The 9,973-nt window shown below is 34.1% G+C and overlaps 1 pseudogene; it reads right to left on the reverse strand.

The window, feature by feature from the left end:
* Positions 1-3,848: 3,848 nt before the first annotated feature.
* LOC101971339 (THAP domain-containing protein 5 pseudogene) lies at positions 3,849-8,828 on the reverse strand (annotated as a pseudogene).
* Between the last annotated feature and the right edge of the window lie 1,145 nt (positions 8,829-9,973).

The following is a 9,973-nucleotide window of genomic DNA, read 5'->3' on the forward strand; positions in this document are numbered from 1 at the left end:
ATGCATTTAAGGGAATATCATGGGTAAATAACTTAATTTTTCTATACCTCCATTTCCTAATCTGTAATAATGAAAATAAGCACCTTGCAATTATATTGAAGAGGGTGTTTATATAATCTTGTGTTTGGCAAAATACTCTTCTTTTTTTTTTTTTTTTGGTAGTGAAGATTGAACTCAGGGATGTTTTACCACTAGGTCACAACCCAAGCCCTTTTAATTTTTTCATTTTGAGACAGGGTATCACTAAGTTACTTAGACAGGCCTCAAACTTGTGATCCTCCTGTTTTGGCTTCCCAGGTTGCTGAGATTACAGGCATGAGCCATCAATCCCAGCTTTGGCAAATTATTCCTAATCAAGGTTGTAAAACTAGAAGTCACAAAAGATAATATAACATGATTGAGTATAGAAAATGGAAACTATTTCATTTCAAAATATGTTATAAATAAATAGCAATAAAATAAATAGCAATAGCAAGATGATAAACGTGAAAAAATATTTGTAAGATTATTGATATGGAAAATCCCAATATTAATATTTAAGAAATTGACCAAAATAGAAAATAGGAAAAGGACAAACAATCTTTTAAAATAATTCAAATTGAAATGCTTCTAAACATTAAAAAGACAATATATAGTTCACTATGTACTGAGGAATAAAAATTGAAGTAATATTAAGATTTCATTTTGCCTCTAGCAGTCAAAAATTATAGAGAAAGTGATACAACTATACATTGTGGATACATTGTAGACATTAATGGAAAGTTTTATAGTTTAAAAAATTCATTCTGGCAATAGCTACTGAAATTAAAAGTGAACATATTCTTTGATCCAACTCTTCCATAATTCCATAGATTTTATACAATTGAAATCAAAGCACTGTTAATTAAAGTTATACGTGCTTGAATTTTATTGCAGTAGTGCTCAGGGTGGCCTTATATGGGGAAGGTTAAATATTTTCTATTTTATGTACATCAAAGAATAAAATCCAGCTGCTAAAAATAAATTTATTAATACAAATTGACTTGGATGATTTTCTATAAGGTATTTTTCAGTAAGAAATCGAGAGAAGATAAATGTGTCATTCATTTTGGTAAAACATAAATAACAATAAAAGCTGTATGTATTTATAATTGTATTTAAATATGCATTTAGATGGAACTCTAGTACAAGGCAAGAATCCAGCCATTTTTGGGCAAGCAGAACACATTGTAGTATGCAGCAAAGGAATCAGGCCTCCTCCCGCAGGGAGCAAGGAGTTATGCATGTGTGGTCCAGTTGTGATCCCCTTGACATACTTTGTTATATTTGTGATGAGAAAACTTCCAAGTATCAAGAAACTGATAAGCCTTGTAGCCAGGCACACTCACTGAAAGAAAGAAATAACACTTAGGGGCCATGGTGAGCTGTAAATTAGCATCAGGAAAAAATATAGAACATGTGTAATACTTTCGACATGAGTATCCACAGAAGGACGAAGTAGATGTAGGGGGAAGCATAAAAAGATGAGGAAAAATGAGCAAATGAAATGAGAAAGATTGCATTTAGTAGGCACAGAGATGACCACATACATGTGCATTTATGTATTTATTTACATTATAGTTTTAATTAAAAGTATAAGTTACAAGCAGTTTATATTTTAAATGTTAAGACCCCTAACATCAGGCCATTTAACCCCTATTTAAATTTCTCTGTGGCTTCCTGATAATTTTAGGATGAGGTCCATATTCCTAAATATGGCAGCAATAATTTTCATGTGCAATTCCTGCTTGACTCCTCATGCTGACCTTTAGTGGCATCTGCAGTTTCATGCCAGACACACTGCTTATAGTGACTGTGCCAAAGATCAGGAAATCAAGAAAGTCACGTGGTCCCTTCATTGATATGTTAATCTTCAGTGATATAAAAGTTGATTTAGAAATGTGACGTTGAGAAGAGATATATGTCTCTCTTTGTTAAAATTCTGGAGTTTATTATTGCTCCAACGAGTGGTACAAAAAGAGCTCTGCAGAATATGTAAATGATTTAGGCATTTGTGTCCAGAAAGTTGGTCAATCACAACTTAAGTATTACCTTTTTAAATGTGATGATTGTTACTTTGAAATACACCCATGAATAATATCAGTCAGAAAATAATAAGACCTGCTTTTCTAGAACTTCAGAATGCTCTCCAAACTGTTACTTGCTTTACATTTAATTTTTTAACATTTAAAAGCAATAATTATAAAATTTTAAATGTTCAACACTTTAATATATGTGAAGGACAAGATTCTATACAATTATCAACAAAGAATTGGCATAAGGAATTCTAGAGACAGAAAATGGGAGAAAGGAACATTTCCCAGGAACTAAGTAGTGCATTCCTGACCCTTCCAATCTGGTTAGTTTGGGTTAGGAAGAAGGAAAGCTGATCCTTCTCATTGTAAGCTTTGGTGGGGTGCCATATTTTGAAGAAAAGCCAGAATAGGCTTCAAATATTTTTTAAAATAAAGTAAAACATATCCACATCAAGGAATACTGTATAGCTACTAAAAACAATGTGCCATTTCTCTCTATTCTGACATGGATTAATGTCTAAAATAATGTTAAGGAAAAATAGACAAGCTTATGCAAGCACATTATTTTTCCATATACAGTTGGTAGCCTCCTGTATGCATTTTGTAGCAGAGTGTCTTTGAAAAGAAATACCAGAAATAGGAAACCGTTTTCATTTATTTATTTTCACATTGAAAAGAATATATTGGGAGGGAAGAAAACTGAATCACTACTCTCTAATCCTTATATTTGTTGGTTGATGTGATAGAACATCCTGACCCTGAATAAACAGGTTAACTACAAGGGATGGACTTTGACTAGTGTATGAGGGGAATACAGTAAGAGGTGGATCTATCTCAGGAGTACGTGAGAGGTGGGGAGACTGGACTTGCCACCAGACTGGATCAGAGACCACTTGAATGTCCCAAGGTGAAGACTTCATGTGAGTCAGCACTGCTTGAATGAAGAGATTGTAAATGCTATCTATTCTCTCTGCACCTGAGTTTCTTCATCTCTCCCTCAGTAATTGCTTCAAAGGGTTGTCGTGGGTTCAAATGAAATGTTGCTGATAAAGTACTCAGTAAGTGATAGCTACCATTTTCCTTATTCTCAGCATTAGAAAAACAACAAAAATCATGAAATCACTTTGAGTTAAGACTTTATCTTGTGCCCAGCTCACCCCTCCAAGGAACAGATGTCTTCATATAGGTGGTATCACCAAAGCCTAAGGGTACAGGAGTGTTTGGGGTACTGGTAGAAAGTTAGCTGGATGATTCTCACAGTTGCAAAGTCGTGGAAAAACAGATTTTCAGAAAATTTTTTTCAGATTACTTTTCATTTTCAGTAACCCCAAACAGGAGTTTTTTCTACAACTGAAGCTTTCTTAGAAGATAGAATATTGATTTCTCTCTAAATTCAAATTGACAATTCAGTAGTCATTGGACTTTCTGGGATGTTTATTAAATCTCTTGACCATGCAGCAATAATTTTCAACTTCTTTTGGCTCTGGGAACAATGATGCCTTCTTAAATGTTTTCTAGTTGCTAATATCAGTCTTCTGAATATTTTAAATTCTATTTCTTTTTTAATGTTTCAAATGTTTCTTTGTAAAAACAAACAAAGAAGGATTCCAAGACATTTACTATTAAATTGTGAAGGTGGAAAAAAATGGTAATGAATGAGCAGATTTGCATAAGTAAACTTTGTCTGATATTGGAGTTATTAAAGAATTCAAAAATATATTCTGCTGGAAATGGAAGCGTATACCTAGGGAATATTGATGTCCGTTTTCATGGTTTGCTGTTAATGTAGGCAAATCAGTCTTCATGATTGTCAGCATAGCTGTACCATCCTGGCCTGAGGAGCCCTTTCTCTTGTTTGTCTTGAGCAACTGTCATCTCTGAAGCCTCTGTGATGTTCTTGTATGTCTCTAGAAGAAGGATAATAAAAATCTTAGAAATGCATTCTTGTGTTCGATTAATTTATAAAATAATTGATGAGAATTTATCAAATATGCTAATGAAAACTTGGGTGTGTTTGTGTCAGGTTGGAGAAGGGTATTGTTTAACCCAAGAGAAGTAATTTAGATTCAAAATAGGGTTTAAAGCAAGCACCCATACTGAACCAAAGAATTGGATTATCATAAAAAAGACAACATGCTCTCAGCATAATAATTATAATCTAAAATCTTTTGTTTTTCACATATGGAATGAGAATTTTTCCTTGTTAACAACTATTTTATCCATTATTCTCATTTTCCCTGAGTTTGTGACTTTTGTGGTCCTGTGCCTGTGCCTGGACAAACTTATGGGCCACTGGTTTTGATAAATCCTTTGAGATACAACTCCCTATGCCAATAGTCCCAGGAACCTACTAACCTAGATACAACGTACTAACTGGCCTAACTACTACCAGACCTGCTTTCCCCACAGGGAAAAGGAATGGAACTAAAAATAATTATCTTTTAAAAATGGAAATATTCAAACTCTACTTCCGATCATTGCAAAAGAATTGAACATTGTATTATAAATCTTAGAGGAAAAGTTTTTTTCCCCTTCCTCCCTCCTTTTCTCCCTCTTCCCTTTCCCCCTCCCACCCTCCCTCTTTCCCTCCAGACTTCTTCTTCCCTGCCTTCCTTCCTGTGTCCCCCAGCAATCTTTCTGTTTATGTTTTCTGGTGGTGTGGACAATTGTGGGCTTGCTAATCAATGTTATAGTCAATGTTGCTTAGGCATGAGGTGTGACAATTACCGATCAGGAGAATCTGCAATGCCTGGAAGAAGGCTTCATTTGTCAAGGCTATCTTGGAAAGTGCTGAGCACACTCCAGTCTATTAAGCAGTGGAACGCCCCTAGACAGTCTTCACTGCTTGAAATGGTGACTGGATGTGTGTTCACTGCCAGAATTGTCAAGAAGCTTTCCCAGAATTCCTTTTCTATCTACACCATTTCCCAACTCCTATCTCCAATCTGCCACTGCTCTCTGAAAAATTTCTCTCTCCTTCCCAATGCTGACATTATTGCTCTCTACTTTTTATCTCCCTCACCCAAATCTATAGATGTTGAAGTACCTAATTAGTGGACAATATAGAGGAGAGTTTCCCTGGATTCCTAAAAATACCCCACTCCATTCTCTCCTGTATGAAAGCAAACTAGATTTCTTCCTTATATGTGGGGTGAAAAGCACTTTCAGGTATAAATGCACAAGGGTACATCAAATCAGACTTTTTGTATGGTAATAATGCTGAATATGAGATCTACCCTCTCAACATATTTTAAGTGCTGTTGAGTGCCAAATACTGCATTGTTATATATTAAATGTTTTTAGGGAAAAAAACCCATCAGCAGTAAAATATCTGTTCAAATAGTATGGAAGTAACAAAGATTCTCTATAGAGTCCATTTATCAGCTAGGTCTTGTTCCACTGAAAGTGACATATAGCCCAACAGAAACTGGCTTAAGTTTCTTAAATGTTATTATTTCTAATAAAAGGTCAAGTTATGAGGCTTGTTTTAAGACTATCAGAGTTCTAGCAATTTTTTATAAAAATATTTTAAAATTTACAATTGTTCTTTAGATTTACCCAGAAGTTGTAAAATGTGTTGATCAGCTTGGCATCATTCTGACCAAAATACCTGGCAAAAACAAGTTAGAGGAGGAAAAGTTTATTTTAGCTCATGGTTTTAGAGATTTAGTCCAGGGTAAGCTGATTTCACTGTTCAGAGCTCAAGGAGAGGAAGGGCTTGATAGTGGAAGGAGAGAAACTTCTTTGCTCATAGCAGCTAGGAATCAGAGAGCCAGGGGTCTGCGGAGAAAATCCAAGGCTCCCACCTCTTCTAGTCAGTTCCACCTCCCTACAGTTATCACCCAGTTAGTGCATTCAAACTAGGGTAGACTGATTAGGTTATAGCTCTCACAATCCAATCATTTCACTTCCAAACATTCTTATATAAGATAGGAGCTTTTGATACTTTGTTTTCAAATCACAGCATAAAGAGTATGTAAATATCTAGTTTTCCTTATTATTAATATCTTATTAATATGGTACATTTGTCTCACCTCATAAACCAATATGGACACATTATTATTAACTAAATTATACACTTTATTCAGGTGTCCTTCATTTTTACTTACTGTCCATTTGTTTGGGTTCTGAGAATCCATATTACATTTTGTTGTTGTGCCTTTTTAAGTGCTTCTCTGCTCATAACATTTCTTACACTTTTCTTTGTTTTTAATTATGCTGTTATTTTTGAAGATTATTGATAAGCTGTGTTGGGGAGTGTCTTAACTGAGATTTATCTAATATTAGTTGTCTTCTTCTCTGCTATTTAGTCAACTAATATTTATTGAGTACCTCCTATTTTTCAGGTCCAAAACATGTCTGTCACCTGGTGGAATTCTCAAAGGCATCCTTTTAGATAGTAGTGTTTTTTTTTTTTTAATTTAACTATGTCAGGAAGCACACCATCCATTGTTCACATTTGTGTTGTTACCACAAAGGTTTTGCTTTTATACTTATTTTTGTAAATTCATGTGATACAAGCATTATATTTTATTTATATCACCATCACTTCTCTTTCCGAAGGGAACAGCTTTATCTATCTAAGGCCATCATCACATATCTATATTTTTGCTTATATATTTGAGTAAAATATACATAAGTGGGAATTCTAATAAAGGATCAATGTATTGGTTTATTACAATTGGAATTGTAATAAAGGGTCAATGTATTGTTTGGATTTTAAAAAAATGCCAAGTGCATACTTTAAAAGCTACCCTAATAAATAAATACAAACCATTATTTCTAAAATACATATATTTAAAATTAACCTCATTAAATTTTTGCTTTATAACTTTAAAAATAGAAATGTTAAGAAACTTAAATGACTATGTATTAAGATTGTCAGCTATAAATAAGGTACTGAAGTATATATTCTTTCCAGTTTAAAGTACCTCTCCTAAGAGCTGAGTTCAACTGAAATAAAATTATAATAGTAAGATTTCCTTTTATCTTACCGATACCAAACTATTTTCAAAATGTCAAAAAGAATTTAATAAATATCTATAATAGTTAACATCAAATTCTACATAATTTCTATTACATAAGTAGACATTATCTTATAGAAAATCTTTTCTAATGAAAGTATTTTAATAAATAGAAAGGGAAGAAACTACAAAGAAACAGACTATTAGAGACCTACTAAGGGCCTTATTTTACAGATTAGGGACTGAGCCTCAATCTTGATAAGTACCTTGGTGAAATTATATACCACTGGTAGAACCCATGCTGATATATTCTGAGATGTTTTGACCATATCATTGTTCTTTCAATTTATGATGGACTCTTATTATTTATTCACTGCATTTTAATTTTGGAGACTATTAGTAATATAACTATTTTCCTCTTCATTCCAGCAGCTCTCTAGTTTTTCTTATTAATGAACATTTAAAGTACAGGATGCAGTTCATAATATTAGAGCACTTGCATAGTTTCATTTAGATGAGAAGAGTCCGTAGGAAAGAGCAAACTTTACATGAAATTTGGTTTATCTGGAAAAAGGATGTATAAAATTATGACTTTAAAACCTCTTTGCATCATTGTAAATTCATATATTGTGAAATAGTTTTTTAAAATCTTGACATTTTAGTCAGATAGCTAGTTTTCATGTTTTAACTGGATTATAAGGGTTTCTGAAGACGAATTATCTTTGAATGTAGCTTAGAGATGTTTTGCCAAAGGTACTGTTTGTGTATGTCTTGTCTGGAGTTTGTAGAACTTCTGCCTCACTGTCTACATCCTTATATGAGGAATCTTTTTTTTTTAATACCTTTATTTATTTATTTTTATGCCTTTATTTATTTATTTTTATGCGGTGCTGAGGATCGAACCTCGGGCCTCGCACATGCTAGGCGGGCGCACTACCGCTGAGCCACAATCCCAGCTCCTGTATGAGGAACCTTTAATGTCTGTCTTTCATTTCCATTGATTCTTTTGTGATAGGTAAAACAGATGTAACTACAGGTTTAGAATTTTCTGTGGGTACAAAGATGGTCATAACAGATTCTTTATTTTGTATTTAAATCTTCAACTGTTTGATTAATTTTGTTGAATAAGAACGGATTTTCCTGGGCTGGATTAATTTCCATGGAATTGTTTCTAAAGTGTGGTGGATTAGCAAGATGATTGGTAGTTATTTCAAGTATTTCTTGGGTTTTCAAAAACTGCTGAATCCCTTTTGAATTTGAAGTTGCCAAAGTAAAAGCTGTATAATTTTGATTCTCAGAAGATGCATGATATCCTACAACACTTAAACATTGGTTTTAATTGATATTTACAAAGTAGATTCTAATTTTTCCATGTTTTGCTCAACTAGATTAAGAGTTAATATTTTATTTTGTATGCTTTCTGGCTTTAGAACTGGTGGCTTCATCATGGCAGAAGAATCAAGCAATTTTGAATGTTCAGAAGCACGATTGTGGTAACTATAATTTTCTTTGTCTCATTTGATGCTAGGGATTCTTCTAACATGGCTTTTATCATCTTCTAATTTTTTCTTCTGAGATTTTTTTTGAAGGGTCTTTACCCTGACAGTCTTCAGGCAAGAAAAATATTGTTGAAATTGGCTTTATTTTAGATGATGAATACCCCATCTCATGTCAGAAGAGTCAGGAGTAAATAGTTACTACACAGGAACTGGTATTTGCTAGGAACCCAATTATTCCCTTTCATATTCTTTAACCACTTTTCAAATCTTTCTTTGCTATGTAGAGGAAATCAGTTCAGCTTCCAGTCTTTGTTGTGGGTCTTACAGTAAAGCATTATGCAATAGCCAGACATCTCCCAGATAAAGACCATGGATGATCTGACCTTCCAGGGGTGCTGGTGGGCACTCCTGGCTGAAGTGGGGCAGTAAGCAAGTGCAGGCAGGAGCGGAGCCATCAGCTCTTCACTGGGATCTTCCAAACTTAAAGCCCTTGTTTTATTTTTATTTTTTTATGATTATCTGGAGTTATGTGTTTAGGGGAGTAAGACCGCAGAAGTGAAATACCATTTTCATTGTACCATATGAATGGTATGTACTGGGAACACAACTTATCACTGTTGACACTAGTCTTGATCAACAGGTTGAGGTAGTGGTTTTCAGCTTTCTCTTCTGTGACACTGGGATCCCCACTTACCAGGCCAGTCCCACATTCCATACTATGCTTTTTGGAAGGGACTCATTATAAGTAGCCCACACCACAGGAATGGCCGTCATGCTCCACCTCCTGGAATAGCGTCGTCTATATAAATTATTTATAATTATTCTTCACAGAAATGTAGTCCATTCTTACCCATTTATTTGCCAATCATTTATATCAGTGTGGATTCATAGATATTTTGTATTGTGAACTACACTCCAATACTGTTGTATTAATTTTGTTGCTCAAATTGTTCTAGCTTTGTCCATTAGGAGCTCTTTCAGTTGGTTGTTCTGTCCATTTTATATATCCTCATCACTGTGAAATTTTTATCAGGGGAGAATATTTTTACTTTTGCACTGTAAGACTCTCCAATGTCATCTTGTATATTTCTGGTTTAGTCCTATATTTAGATGTTTCTCTAAGAGGCCCTCATTCCTTTTATTGGAGAATATTAGAAACTAATGTTGGGATGTTAGGTGTGCTCATTTTTATAGGGATGTGTTGCTTCTGGGCTTTCCCAGATGGATGAGCAAGGGAATATAGGTATATGTATTAGGATTCAAATGATTTTCTCTTTCTTTTACCTAGTCCTTCCCTGTTGATGCAATTTTTAGAAACTTTCTTCATACTTGCAAGGTGGCTATAGCAAACTCTGAACTTAAACCAGAGGGAGACAATAGGAGTCTATTTTCCAGAATCCCCAACAAATTTCTACCAGATGGGATTTGACATATTTTTTAAAAAACAGGCCAACTC

This window comes from Ictidomys tridecemlineatus, chromosome 7, assembly GCF_052094955.1.
Source record: "Ictidomys tridecemlineatus isolate mIctTri1 chromosome 7, mIctTri1.hap1, whole genome shotgun sequence".
Lineage (NCBI taxonomy): Eukaryota > Metazoa > Chordata > Mammalia > Rodentia > Sciuridae > Ictidomys > Ictidomys tridecemlineatus.